The sequence below is a fragment of the Lolium rigidum genome, chromosome 6, assembly GCF_022539505.1.
Source record: "Lolium rigidum isolate FL_2022 chromosome 6, APGP_CSIRO_Lrig_0.1, whole genome shotgun sequence".
In the NCBI taxonomy this organism is placed as follows: domain Eukaryota; kingdom Viridiplantae; phylum Streptophyta; class Magnoliopsida; order Poales; family Poaceae; genus Lolium; species Lolium rigidum.
The window spans coordinates 197,379,366-197,394,339 of record NC_061513.1 but is presented as its reverse complement, the minus strand read 5'-3'; the positions used below and the strand labels follow the sequence as shown (position 1 = coordinate 197,394,339).

Genomic DNA, 14,974 nt, shown 5'->3' with positions numbered 1-14,974 from the left:
AGAGAAAATAATTGGAATAAAAAAGTTGCGCCTAGTCCATAGCTTTCCAACGCCATATCATTTGCATCATTCCGATAAACGGTTGAAACAAATCATCCAAATTACCGTTCGCTCGTTTTTAAGTACGTTCGAATTTCGGTATTTTCAAAATTGTTCAAAAACTGTGAGGATTTTGAAAAAACGTGAAACATGAAAAAGTTGCGCAATTTCATTATCTATCCAACGGTATATCATTTGTACATTTTCGATAAGCGATTCGAAAATCAAACTAAAAGTTCGTTTTCTGGCCATATAGAAGCGTTTTCGTATTTTCAAAATTAAATTTAAACCGTGCATAATCTGTGAAAGTTGTGAACATGGAAAAGTTGCGGTTTTTCATTATCTATCTAACGGGATATCATTTGTACATTTACGCACAATGGTTGAGAAAATGGTAGTGTAATCAGTAGTTTTGAAGAAAATGGGAAGTTCAGGTAAGTTCCGACAGAAAGGTCAACCCTCTTTCCTAGGAAGTTCAACCTTGTGTCCAGAGAAGTTCAAGTCGGTGCTCAGAATATTATTCTGCAACCGGTTATATATATATATATATAGAGCCCAACTATTCTCGAACCCCCCTTAAGAGGGGTTCTAGAATAGTTATTCTCGAACCCCCTATTCCCGCTTACCTTCTTATCCCGACCCGCCCGAAACCCACCCGAACGAACCGACCGACCCAGCCAAAAAAACTACCTAGCCGAACTTCCTGCCTTATCCACCACCACGCTCGCCCCCCGCCCTTCCCCGCCTCCTGCTTCCTGCCCCAGCCACCCACCTAGCGAGCCGCCGGGAGGCCCCCCACCTCCTCCGCGCGCCGCCGGGAGAGCCTCCTCCGCGCCGCCGGGAGGTCCCCCACCTTCTCCGCGCGCCGCCGGGAGGGCCCCCACCTCCTCCACGCGCCGCCGGGAGGGCCCCGGCCTCCTCCTCGCGCCGCCGGGAGGGCCCCCACCTCCTCCTCGCGCCGCCGGGAGGGCCCCGGCCTCCTCCGCGCGCCGCCGGGAGGACTCCCACCTCCTCCACGCGCCGCCGGGAGGGCCCCGACCTCCTCCTCGCGCCGCCGGGAGGCCCCCCACCTCCTCCGCGCGCCACCGGGAGGGCACCCACCTCCTCCTCGCGCCGCCCCGCCCCCGCCCCATCTTCTTCCTTGGCCGGTGCCGCACCTCCCCGCCCCACCTTCTTCTTTCCCCGGCGCTGGGAAGCCCCGCCCCACCTTCTTCCTTCTTCGGCGCCCCGTCTCCCCGCCTCACCTTCTTCCTGTGCGAGTGCGTCATGGACGGTCGGCGGCGCTCTGCAGCTCGACCTCCAACCCGGACGATGGCGCATCGCCCCAGCACAACAACTCTTTCTCTCCCTAAAGCTCTCAGGTATATGACCAAGTTATCATGATCTTGCAGGGATGTGGTGTTTGATTTTTCCCTTGTATTGCATGGATAAAGACGTGTCGGTTCTTCTTGTATAAGTGTTCAGTAATACAAATAAAAATAGACGCTGATGCTTTGGAATCGTAGGAAAAAGTGGTACAGATTATTCTTATGGGCAAGTTCATTTTTATTTCCCGGGAATTTGTTTCGTCCAATTGGCGGTTTCAGCTAAAAATCACAAATTAAAAATTTGCAAGTTCACTTTTATAAATGTGGAGAAGTTCAGTTAGTCCAACACGGAGTATCACATCATTCTCATGTGGAAATGCATCTTTGTGTTTGTGAAATTTCAATTCTGTATAAGAAAGGATGTTCACTATTTCTGTGTAAATGGTTTTTTGTCGTAACAATTTGATTTGCAAAAAAGGATTCTGATTGTAAGCATAGTTTAATTTAGGCAGATTACTCGTTTGGCACTGGGAGCACACTTTTTTATTCTAGGTAGTTCACTCGCTCATGCAAAAAAAAAAGTTCGGATTGTTTACATGGCAAGTTCACTTTATATATTTTTCGGGAGTTCATTTGATTCAACTTTGTATGTATGTTTCTGAACTAAGGATTGATTAGTTTACTGTATTTTCCTAGGAAGTATACCTGCCATGGATTGATAATCTGCCATCCTTATGTGAGTATATTAATGTTTTTGTTAGACTTTGCCAAATCTTATTGGAGGATGGCATCCCTTTTAGAATGCAGACATTAGATTGTAAGAAAATTCCTGTCGAAATGGAGACCATATATTTTCAGACCTCCATCGAGCAGGCCAAGTTCACATATATTTTCAGGTAAAGTTCACTATCAAGGGAAAGGAGTTCAGTAGCAAAATACAGTAGCTTGCATTTTTTTCAAAAACTAAATATTAGATTCAATGGCATTTTAACTGTGCGGTTGTGTAATGTTTATTTATTCTATATTATGGAGGATTTAACTCTAAAGTTATTGCAGGCAGTGCACTTATCTAAAATCTGGTAGTTCATTGTATGAGAAAATAGAGGGAGGAAATATCCCTGAGAAGCCCATTTGATTGGAGAATCATTTCAAACTAGAAACAACTTTACGGTCATTCAAACTAGAAATATCCTTGTCCGCTTGTTCTTATATTTGGATACCTTTTCCGTTGAATTTATACTGCTGCTTGTCCCATACGACTGTGTGATTAATTTCTTCACTTTGTCTACTTTTCTTATATTTGGATCCACTTTTCTGTATAATTTATGCTGGTTGCATGCTATTCTACAGAGAACTAAATAGAAAGTATATGTATGGAAGTGCTGAAGTGCACATAGGAGAAAATAGGCAGTGCTCTTCATTTTGTAACTTTACCTTGTTCTATCAAAAAAGTTCATCATTTTGGTAGTTCGTTTGGTATTCACGGGGAGTTCATTCATTAGAGGAAGTTCAGTTTGGATTGAAAAAGACAGTTCGGTCAGGCGCACTTTGGCTGCCGCATTAGGGTGATTCATTTCTGAGCAAAATTGAAAAACATGGATGGTATACTATGTAGATTATTCACTATTTTATCTTCTGAAATTCACTATTTTATCGAGTAAAAGTTCACTTCGCCTATGAGGGGAAGTTCACCTATTTTTAATTATGCCATCATAGTCTTCTGTATATTATCAATTGTGTATTGCAAAATAATTAGCTTTCAGAGATGCAACTTATCTATGCCTTCATAGTTCACAAAAATAAAGTTCCGGTTGTACACTTATGTATTTAGGGCAGGTCAAAAGTCTGAACGATGTGCCAGTACTTGCTGATTGATCTTGCTGTTGTTTAACCCTTAGTTTTTTGGTTGATGTGCTGGTACTTCACAATTTCTAGTTAGGACGTTCAGATATTACACATGTGAAGTTCACTTTTATCCATTTCTAGTAATACTTTTATTCTTAATTATCAGGACTGTACTTCGTTTGTCGTAGAAGTTCGTTTTCTATTTTTCGTGTAGTTCAGTTTTTGCTTCTCCAAAAGTACTGTAGCTTCAGTTTGTTGATGTTTGTCACTAGTATGCTGTCTCTTCTGAACTCCGATATCGTTGCAACAATTTTTTCTACGAAACCAAGTGCAGCACTTCAATGATTCTCACTTACATATCTATGATGTATGTGTCACAGTGAAATTTAGTTTTACTTTTATTTTCAGGGGAGTTCACTTGGTACGAAGGCAAAGTTCAGTTTTTGTAGCGGAACAATTCATTTCATAAACAGCAAGCTATTTAGTAATGAGCTAGTTATTCATTTATCTGAACAGAAGATGCATGCAGCCAAGGTAATTTCAAACCACTTCCAGGGGCTAGTTTGACAGTCATAATCATCTAGCTTCTCTCTCTTGTGTCTATTATTTTCTGTATGCACTACCAACTTTTTTAATGTGCTTGAATGGCTTGATAATGTGGTACTTACCTTACTTGCATTTGTGCACTCGATTTATTCTGCTGTTGTGTGCACTCAATTTATTCTGCTGCTCTCTGTACAAACATCAATTTATGCCTTATATAAACATTGGAAGATTAGTTTTTTATGTTCTCTCTGTACAAAACGTGAACCCATTTATTATGCTACTGTGTGCACTCAATTTATTATATCAAACAAGTTCAATTTGTCCACAAGGAATTTGCATATGTTGGAAGTTAACTTTTCTTTGTTGGGGAATCCACTTGGGTGCGGGTAGTACACTTCTTACCTCCTATTTATGTTGTTATGAAAATGATATTGTGAACTGCCCGTGCTATGATGCTTCCTTCATGTATTATGTGGAGAAAGATAAGTGGAAGCTTTCTCCGTATGTAATGAAGTTGATGCTTACAGTGTGGTGCACGGTAAAGTTTTATCCGTACTAGGCTCAAAAGTAGCATACTGGAAGAGATTGGTAACTGCAGTCGAGAAGAAGTTGATGTGGTTTTATGCAGTTTCATCTTCCTGATTGTTTCATGCGGCAAGTAGTTCAATATTTTCTTGTCTGAAGTTCAGTTCAACGAGTTCTTTTTGTCTGCTTTGAGGTTTAAACAAACGAAGAAGGCGTGGAAGTTAACCTTTATTTTCCTGAGAAGTTCAGTTTGTCTCTTATGCTTGTGAATTTGAGTAGATATTGCACTCCAATGATATGATCGGTAAACATAAACTCTCAATGATATGCCAAAATCTGCATTTGGAGGTTTACTCAGTGTCCTTGAGAAGTTCATTATTGGCGTATTGGTAGTCATGTGTGTCGCTCTATCTAGGAACTTGATTGCAGTCTTGATTTGGTCGGGGAGAAGTTCGGATATTTACTAGAGGGAGTGCATCTACTCGCAGTTCACTTCGTGTAAAAATGTAAGTTCACTTTTATTTTTATTAAGGGGAGTTTGTTTTGTGCGTGTTGCTGTTATTAATGTGATTATAGGAAAAAATAGAAGTTCACTTTAACGATTGACAAGCTCACTTTTATATTTCAAGGAGTTTGGGAAGAACCAAACCGTTCTCTATTTGTTGTCCGGATGGTGGTGTCCATGAGAAGTTCAGATGCAGCAGCCCAGCATCCACGGTAATTGAGACCCAGGTTGGCCTGGTCCTATCAATAATAGGCTAGTTATTTTCTCATATTCAAAACTGCTCTAGGAAGTTCCCTGCATTTCCTTCTTGATGAGAAGAGATAGTACTGATGTGAATATGTAGATGTCCTCAAGCTAAATATTTACAAGGAAATTCATTGGTATTTCTACTTTAAAATGTCTTTTTTTTTCGGAAGTCCAATGTTCTTTTACAAGGAATTTCACTTCATCCTGCACCAGTGCCCTCGTCTCACACTAATGCGGGTGAGTGGGTAGATGTTCACACATAAATTTTGTGTAGTTCAGACATGGGAGCTAGGCAGCTCACTGTACAGATACGTCTGTTCAGGTGCTGCCTCAAAACACAATCACAAATGGATAGATGTATGTTTCGTGCTGCCCCAGGAAGTTCAGTTTTCCACCGTGCGCGGTTCACCAATGGAGCACTTTCTGTAGCAGTTAAGTTTCATTTTTTTTGGTGTGGTTCACTTGTTCCTTCAATCAATTTTGTTTTGCATATCTGATGAAGTTTCATTTGTTCGTTTGACATACATTCTTTTTCTAAGTTCTGATGTTGCCAACTTCTGAAGATGTTAGCTGTGAACTGCTTTGTGTTGTTGTCACCCGATCTCAACAATAAAATTGGTAAGATTCATACCATTACCTTTCCGATTAGTGACAACAACGAGATCCACTAGGATTATATTAATCTAACCTATGCTATGCTTGTGAGCATTAACCAGAATGGAAAACATACAGACCAGCAGGGGAGCCTAGTGCACTGCTTGATGAGTATGAACTGCTACCGAAGATGCATCTGAACTGCGCGCCTTGTGCTGATGTTTCTGACCTGATTGTTGTTGTGGTGAAAGCTCACCTTTCTTCTCAGAGAAATTCAGTATGTCCGAGCTAGATGTTCAGTAAAAAAATGACATGCATTTAAAACAATCATAGACTATACTGGTGGGAGTTCTCTTCTTTTTGTAGTGCATGTATCGGAATTTGGTGATGTGTATGTTGTAATCATGTCTGAAGTTCACCTCTTTTTTACTGGGAGCTATGTCCTACATTTTCTTGCTTGGTAGTTCACTTTACAACCGGTTCATGCTGGGGCAGAAAGGCTGCAGTTGCAGCAAGCACACGTCAGATTTGAGGAACGCCAGTGTGCTCGACGCCTGCCAGTGTTGTGTTATCTGCACTTCAGAAAGAGAGCACCAGTTTAGGAAGTTACTACTATTTGAAGTTTAGAGACAAAAACTATAGCTCATGATGCACTATATTTATTAATTGATTATGTGTGTTATTCTTCTCATAAATTTTGTCTTTTAGCTTTGTATTTTAGCGAAGTTTGGATGGTTGCAGGGCATGTATAAAATATAAAGAAGTTCACCTAGCTATTTCACGAAGCTTACTTATATTAGTTTGGAAGTTGGTTCATCTGATTTCAGTTGAAGCATATAAACAGAGAACTGTAAGAGTTCGCTTCTATTTAAAATAATGCAAGTCCGCTTGTCCAACTTGGGGATTTCATTTTTTTTTCGCAAAAACTTTTCTTTTGGCTGGAAGTTCGCGCCGCCTATACCTAAAGTTCACATTATCGGGGTAGCACACTTCTTTGAATAGCCAGCCGAAGTAAAGTACACGACCAAGAGGAGATTTGTGTTCTGGTCACCCTGAGCTCACCCAATACCATAAATAAATTTGCAAATTGAAAAAAATAGCTATTCAAGTAAAGGACGGAGAAAGTTCACCATGAACATAGGAGAAAGTTCACGATGAACATATTGGAAATTCGCTTTTGTTAAACTTCACTTTGTAGTGGCGTGAAAGTTCACTTTGAACATGTAGGAAGCACATTTTGAGCATGCATGAAACTTTTTTTATCCGCGATCGGAAGTTCACTAACAGATATAAGGGAAGTTCACTTCTATATCCGAGCACCTCATACACTCTGTTTTTCTGGACGGAAATCATACGCATAGAAATCGTCCGTACAACTACAGATTGCGCAAATCGACCAACTCAACGTACAATTAGCACTAATATAACTCTACTAATACTCCAACATATCGCAATGCCACACCTAATCAATCTAGATGAGCCAATTTCGAAATGTTCTTGTGTCGGCGTTATCTTCACTTTTATGTATTTCTGAAATTAAACTAAAACCATTTAGAATTTGAAAAAACATTTAACATGAAAAAGATTCTCCTAATCAATATCTTTTCAACGCAATATCATTTGGAACATTCCGATAAGTGGTTCGGAAATAAGCCCCAAAAACAGTTCGAAAAACCGAGAAGTTCGAAAAACGTAATCACGTATTTTCAAATCTGCTCTTAAACTATAACGAATTTAGAAAAGTGTTCTTCATGAAAAAGGTGCGCCTAGTCAGCACCTTTCTAACGGCATATCATACGCATCATTTCGATAAACGGTTTGAAAACTGGAACCCCAAAACTGTACAAAAATAGAGAAATCCGCGAAAACGTTGTTTTGTATATTTCAAATTAGTTTTAATAAATATAGAATTTGGGAAAACAATGAACACGAAAAAGTTGCGAAATTTCCGTGCGAATCCAACGGTATATTATACGCATCAATCCGGTAAGCGGTTTGAAAATCATCAGGAAAATACTGTCCGCACGAACATGCAATTCTGGTATTCCGTCGAGAAGTTCACTAGGAAACAAGTCGGAAGTTCGTAAAGGGTTCGAGAATAGTTATTCTCGAACCGGTTCGAGAATAGCAGACCTATATATATATATATATATATATATATATATATATATATATATATAGGATAAATACTTCCTACTCCCGGGTGTAACTACACCCACGTCTCATATACTACCATACGGAAGTATATAACATACTTTATTGGTTTGAGTATGTTCGTACACTATATCTCGAGATACTTCATACCAACTTTGGTGAAAAAAATTAAATACACCCATAGTTTGCACTATATATACAAAATACATGCACATTTATACGTAAATAAATAGTGTACGTAAAAAAATATACATACTACCTACAAAGTAGTATGTATACTACCAAAATATTCTTATATACTTCATACTACAAGTATATACTCTTCGGTATGATAGATACTACCTAGATTGTGTGAAACACACGTGGGAGTAACTACACCCGGGTGTAGTATGAATATGTCCTATATATATATATATATATATATATATATATATATATATATATATATATATATATATAGGACATATTCATACTACACCCGGTGTAGTTACACCCACGCGTAATTCTCACAATCTAGAGAGTATCTATCATACCGGAGAGTATGTACATTTAGTATGAAGTATATAAGATTATTTTGGAAATTATATATACTACTTTGTAGTCAGTATGTATATTTTTTACGTAGAATCATTTTTTATGTATACATATGCATGTATTTCGGATATATAGTGTAAACTATGGGTTCCCTTGTATTTTTTTCATTAAACTTGGTTTAGAGTATCTTAGATATAGTGTACGAACATACTCAAACCAATAAAATATGTTATATACTTCCGTATGGTAGTATATGAGACGTGGGTGTAGTTACACCCAGGAGTAGGAAGTATTTATCCTATATATATATATATATATATATATATATATATATATATATATATATATATGACATATTCATACTACACCCGGGTGTAGTTACACCCACGCGTGTTTCTCATAATCTAGAGAGTATCTATCATACCGGATAGTATGTACATGTAGTATGAAGTATATAAAATTATTTTGGAAGTATATATACTACTTTATGGCAGTATGTACATTTTTTTACGTAGACGCATTTTATACGTACTAGATGACCCGTTGCGCTATCGCGCAATGACGGAGGCTAACCATAGGGTTTCTCTTATTTTAGTACCGAAGGTTGGAGCAGAGCTCTTCCATCAAGTACAATAGTATCCGACGTGCGTGTTATCGCATTGCTCGACGACCCTTGTACTTTCATGTGGGTAATGCTCTCGATATCTCTTCCACTTTCCTTTGCGTAATCCACTTGCTATCACGGGAATATTATGGTTAAGTGGCTGCGATTTCTTATTTGATCACTTGCACATTTGTCTTTCATCGCAATGTTTAAGTGTACCTATGCACGGCGTTTTAATAACTTTCCAATAATACCCGTTGCGCTATCGCGCAAATGGCGGAGGCTAACCATAGGGTTTGACTTATTTTTGGTACCGAGGGTTGGAGCAGAGCTCTTGCATCGAGTACAATAGTATCCGACGGGGTGTGTTACCGCGTTGCTCATCGTAACCGTTGGTTTATTTCAATATCGGAGGCTCGGGAGCTTGTAGCTCTTTCGATGGCCGTCCCACGGTGAGCTATAGTAGTATTCAGAGTGTTTCGTTGGAGGAAACGCCTCGACGGCCCTTGTACTCTCATTTGGGTAATGCTCTCGATGTCTCTTCCACTTTCCTTTGGGAAATGCAGTTGCCATCACCGGAAGTGGCTGCGATTTCTTATTTCGTTACTTGCACATCTGTGTCTCATCGCAATGTTTAAGTGTACCTATGCACGGCGTTTTAATAAGTTTGAAATAATTTCTAGGAATAGACGCCGCTTTAATAAGTTGCCCAACTAATAAGTTGCCCACGTACTCTCGGGAAAAAAAATCGCTTACGCGCACGCAGTTTGGTGTCATTATTCGCTCCCTCTAGACAGATAACGGTTCCGAGTTCCTCAACAAGACTGTTGATAATCTCCTCACCACCCACGGCGCCGCCCTACGACTATTATGCCCATGCACTTCCCAGCATAACGGTAAAGCCGAGCGTGCCATTCCTACCATTAATGATATTATGCAGACCATTATGTTCCAGGCTCACATTCCAGCTCCTCTCTAGGCCGATGCTCTGGCTGCTTAATCGTTGTCCTAGTACAACCATAAAGTCCCAGGTTCCGTACACATGCCTCCACGGTCGTTCTCCCTCATACATTGATCTTCGTGTCTTCGGTTGTCTTTGTTATCCTAAAATCGCGTCCACCGCTCCACATAAGCTTAGTGCTCATTCCATGGCATGTGTCTTTCTTGGGTATCCCTCTAACCATCAGAGTTACCGTTGCTTTAACCCTGTCACTGGAAGAATACTCGTCCCGCGACATGTTGTCTTCGATGAGAAGGTTTTTCCTGTTCAGCATGCAGCTTCGTCATCCGCGCTTGCGCCTCCTGCACCGCGCGGACTCGACGACCTCTTCGGCACGCCGCCCGTGCCGCCAACGCGAGCTCTTGCACCGGCCCCGCGCACCCTAGCGCCGGCCCCAAGTGCGCCCGCCCCGGCCTCGAGCGCCCCCGCCTCGCCCAGCCGGGTCCTCTACCGCGACAGAGAATTCGGCGTTTTCTCTGCCGCGGCAGGCTGCCACGGCAGGAATTCCGGCAGTTTGTCTGCCGCGGCAGGCAGCCACAACAGGAACTCCTGCCGCACCTCGCGCTCGGCCCGCCGCCGCATGCCCTGCCCCTTCCCCTGCCACAGCTGCTGCTGCCGCCGCCTCGACGGCCTCCTTGAGGTAGGAGGTGAAGTCGACCTTCTTGACGTGGTTGAAGCACTCGTCGCGGGGCACGTAGAACTGCTGAAGCACGGGCCTTATCTCAATAGCCGTTCAGCATTACGATTGTTTGACATATGTACTTATCTGCAACAATATATTTTATTTTGTTTCCAACTAATAAGTCACTTGGCGCAACCGTCAATACTTAAGCCAGTTTTCCATGGTCTGCGGTTGCTATAATTTTGAGGAAAGAAAGTGAAATAAAAAATGAAAATGGGTTGAATAAGTTGTGTTTCTTTTTCTATACATGTTCTATATGACCAAATTAAAAGACTAACTCATTAATCTTGGTCAAAATATAAAAAAGGTAGTCTCAACATTTCAAAAAAAACGAAGAAAACACATGATGTTGTTTGAAAATCCTAAAAATAAATCAACATAAATAATAAAGGCCGTACCAATGCACGCACATTCAACTGAAGCAAAGACTTCAAAAATAAAACTAAGACTTAAATATTTTATCAAGACCAAAGAGTCGGGATACTATCCACATCTATCGTCTAAAATTTTACACACACTTTACTGTGGTTGAAATAAGCTAATTGCTAAGAGTCTACATGTTTCGTCTAAAATTTTACACACACTTTACTGTGGTTGAAATAAGCTAATTGCTAAGAGTCTACATGTTTTGTCTCTTATCTGAAAATTAAAAGGAATAAACACGTCACACAACTGTCTGTAGATGCATTGTGATGCCAAGCCTCCAGTCTGACTCTACTATTTCTTTGTGAGTTCATGCTGCTTATGTGCATACCACTCTCTATCCCCCACGCCGCAAATTAAATCATTGCAGGCCCGAACAGCCCCAGATCCTTCATGGTTCGCTCTTCGTCGACTTGGACAGCCGCTTGACCTTGTCGCTGCGGTCAAACCTGCACTGTAGGCTTCAAAAAAATCGGTTCATCAAGGGGTGAGGGGAAGACATCACATACCTAGGCCTGTAGCAAAAGGGCGCCACAAGCTCCAGCTTCTTCATGGATTCTTGGGAAGCAGGTCACCACCTCCCGGCCATCCTGCCCATCTGCCGTGTGTCGTTGAAGACCAGGAGGAGAGAGAGAGCAGGAGATCCGGATCTTGGTCCGCCACGCACTGCCACGCAGCCTCCTCCCACCCGACCTTGGCCAGGCGCGCCTCCTCCTTCGCGTCCGCCGCGGCCAGCACCGCCGCCGCTGCCTCGACCTCAACCTCCTGCTGCTTCACGAGGAGCTCCCCAACCGAGCAGACCTGCCACCACACACCGAAACGAGCGTCGTCGTGGCAGACGCTGATCTCCAATAACAACACGAGCTCGTACCTTTTGCTTGTCACTCGGCAGACACCACTGTCCATCAGGTGAGGTTGCTCTGAAAATCATCCACCGCCGTCCATTATTTTCTAACCATTTCTTCCTGCACAGTCCAAACATTTCTGACCATTTCTTCATTGCCCTGACAGCGCAAGCAACCACTCCAAATATCGATGATATGGATACGGGATAGGTAAAATACCTTGGTTGGATACCAGAGATTCTATTTCTATAAGGCCGTAGCATGTCCTATATCCTTTTCCTTCTATGCATACAAAGAAAAACCCATTAATCATCTGAACCACCCGCATCAAGCCCCGCATCGAATCTTTACAAAGAGGAAAAGTTCGTAGAGAAATCCTAAGAATAAAACAATCTAAAACTTCTAAAACTGAAGAATAACTATTTGGACCCCTTATGAAATTTGCCACTCATCACAAAAGCTCAGCCCCAACATGGCGTGTTAATTAGCGAGTTTCAGAAGAAAAATTGACCATGAGAACCTAAACATGGAGAAGTGATTTCCATGCCAATACCCAAATCAGTTCGAGAGAGAATCTCAGATAACAAGAGCTCCAGTTCCACACAATATCAGACAACCTATGTTGACACCATCAAACAATGTTATATCTTGCTCTCCAGTTTGCCTTTCAGATCCACTTCGTAAAAACAAGAACGAAACAAACTTGTGAGCACCGAGCGAGCATAAGGGAATGAAATTCAATAATCTAGCATATGCAAACATGTAACGTCATATGCTATACCCAGATGATTTTTTCCTTGATTTTCTCTTTTTGGTTTTTACAGCAGCAACATCAGCAGAACACTTCGAGGGGTCGTTAGCTGGCAGGTCATCCTCGCTTGATCTTCTAGACCCTTTTCGAGACTTCTTGACTTGATCACTGAAACATTGCAATTGATGAGGAAGAGAACATAGCAAAAGCTAAAATATTTTATTATTCAAAAAAAATTGCAATACATTAACTGTACCTTGCAGTGTTCTCATCACTTCTTTCAACTTTGGAGTACACAAGTGATGGGAAATCACCTGGACCAATTGAAGGTCGCCCGGTTTCTCTATCAACATAGTTGGTTTGGAAAATAGATTTCTTTACTTGATTGGCTGCTACAACTAAAGGTAATTCCTCTTGACACGGTCTTTTCCACCTCCTGCAATTACAGGCAGGATAACTATTAGCAATGAAGTATGTCCACGTCATGAAGCGATCATCGATTTGATATTTTCAGCAACACATCAGAATAAACTCATGTAACTCTGAAAAAATAGCTTTACCTCATGCACATATTATCAGTGCGGTGAGGAATCATGGCGCCGGCAATTTTTGACCAGCAGGCGCCAATCTCATGGACGGAAGCCAATAACTTGGAATCCTCTTCAGGTCGCCATTCCCCATGGTCTATATCTGGATCAAGAACATTACGCCACCTGCTTAATGAGAAAGAAAATGGAATCACCATCAAACCATAAAGATTGAACTCACATGGTAAAACTACTATGTTACCTTTCGCTGCATTGACTTTGTGTGCGGCCAGGAATGAACTGAGCAATCTTATTCCAGCTGCCAGACTTAAAAAGCTTGACAGATACAATGAGGCGCTTATCCTCGTCCTCGGACCATCTCCCCACCCTTGTCCTTTCAGTGCAATAATGTTTTCCTCCACCTAGGGAAGTTCGATGCAAGGGTATTTCAAATATATCCCAACCAACAAAAGTAAAAGGATTATCCACGTAAAATTAGTACGGAAGAAGATTATCTACCATTAGAAAAGGTAACCATGAAAAAGAGCGACAAATGTGCCATAACAGAAAGCGCAATCGCATAGGTTTGACAATAGGGTTAACCATAATAAAGTGACAAATGTGACATAATAGAAAGTGCAATCGCATAGGTTTGACAATAGGCATTCTGAAAGATAAATCCAAGAATATTATCTGTTCGAGCATTGATTGCCAATGCGACCATCCAGACTGGCTGATACAAGTTGCCAGTTACAACCAAAAGTTTGGACAGCAGCTAGAAGCTGAAGATCTTCCTCTTTTGTCCAGACCCTCTTCAATATGTGGGGATTAAGACTTCGTTGATAACGAGCAAGGCATTGGAAAGGAGTTCTCTCGCGTACCCAATGCAACGGCAATGTTAATCCGGTTATGCATTCCTTTTTCTTGGACAGTTAGTATAAGTCTTTTCTCCTCACATGCAGTCCAGCAAGTGTGATTAATCGCTGGATCATCAAGGTTTAGCCACCTGGATGAATAAAATTACAGTTTTTGTATTAGGGGTGACCAATTGAAAACACGGATACAAAGCATGTAACAGAAAACATAACAATATCAGGACAGATGGTAGATAATAGTAGTACTTAATGGAATGGGAATTGTAATGCCCGCTAGAAAAAATTATATATTTTCAGAGGGAAAGTACCTTGATTCACATTCAGCGCCAGATCGACCAGGCAGATACATAGCAGCAATGTAGTCCAATTTACTAATGGCAAGACTGTCCGGAGAATTTCAGGAGTCACCTCAAAATTACCAATTGTGTTTGTCAGTGCATACGCCATATTTACAAAGATCGAAGTCACCGATCGAACCGAAGAGTAACAAATGAAAAACTGAACTTCTCATATGTCACATATAGCAGCCAAAAGCGGAACACAAGCTCTAGGAGCATGGCACTCGGAAGGAGGTGTGCACTCGCTTGCGCGGCATGAACTTCGTAATCCCGTGGTTGAGCTTCTTTCCCGCTGCATAGCACAAACAAAAGATTAAATCTTAAACAATAGAGAGAATGGGAAGAACAACAAAATCTGAACCAAATGAAACGAGAACAGATGGTCCACAAACTCACGTCCACCACCATCGGCTGCCTTTGTCTTGACTCTTGAGTCTCAATAAATTTTCCTGTAAACAAAAAGTGAGTTGATAATCTCCTCGCAATGGAACAAAGAGCTAAATAAATTAGCATCAAAGTAAACTGCGTTTGGTTTAGTATTACATAAGAAAGTTGTTGAAAGATGGAGGGTCAAATCAAAGATATATAAATGAAAGACATAATATCAGATGAAGCTGACATGTGCATGGTTAGT

At 41.2% G+C, this 14,974-nt stretch overlaps 1 pseudogene; it reads right to left on the bottom strand.

Annotated features, from left to right (window-relative positions):
• Positions 1-12,425: 12,425 nt before the first annotated feature.
• On the bottom strand, positions 12,426-14,748 carry LOC124663670 (annotated as a pseudogene).
• Between the last annotated feature and the right edge of the window lie 226 nt (positions 14,749-14,974).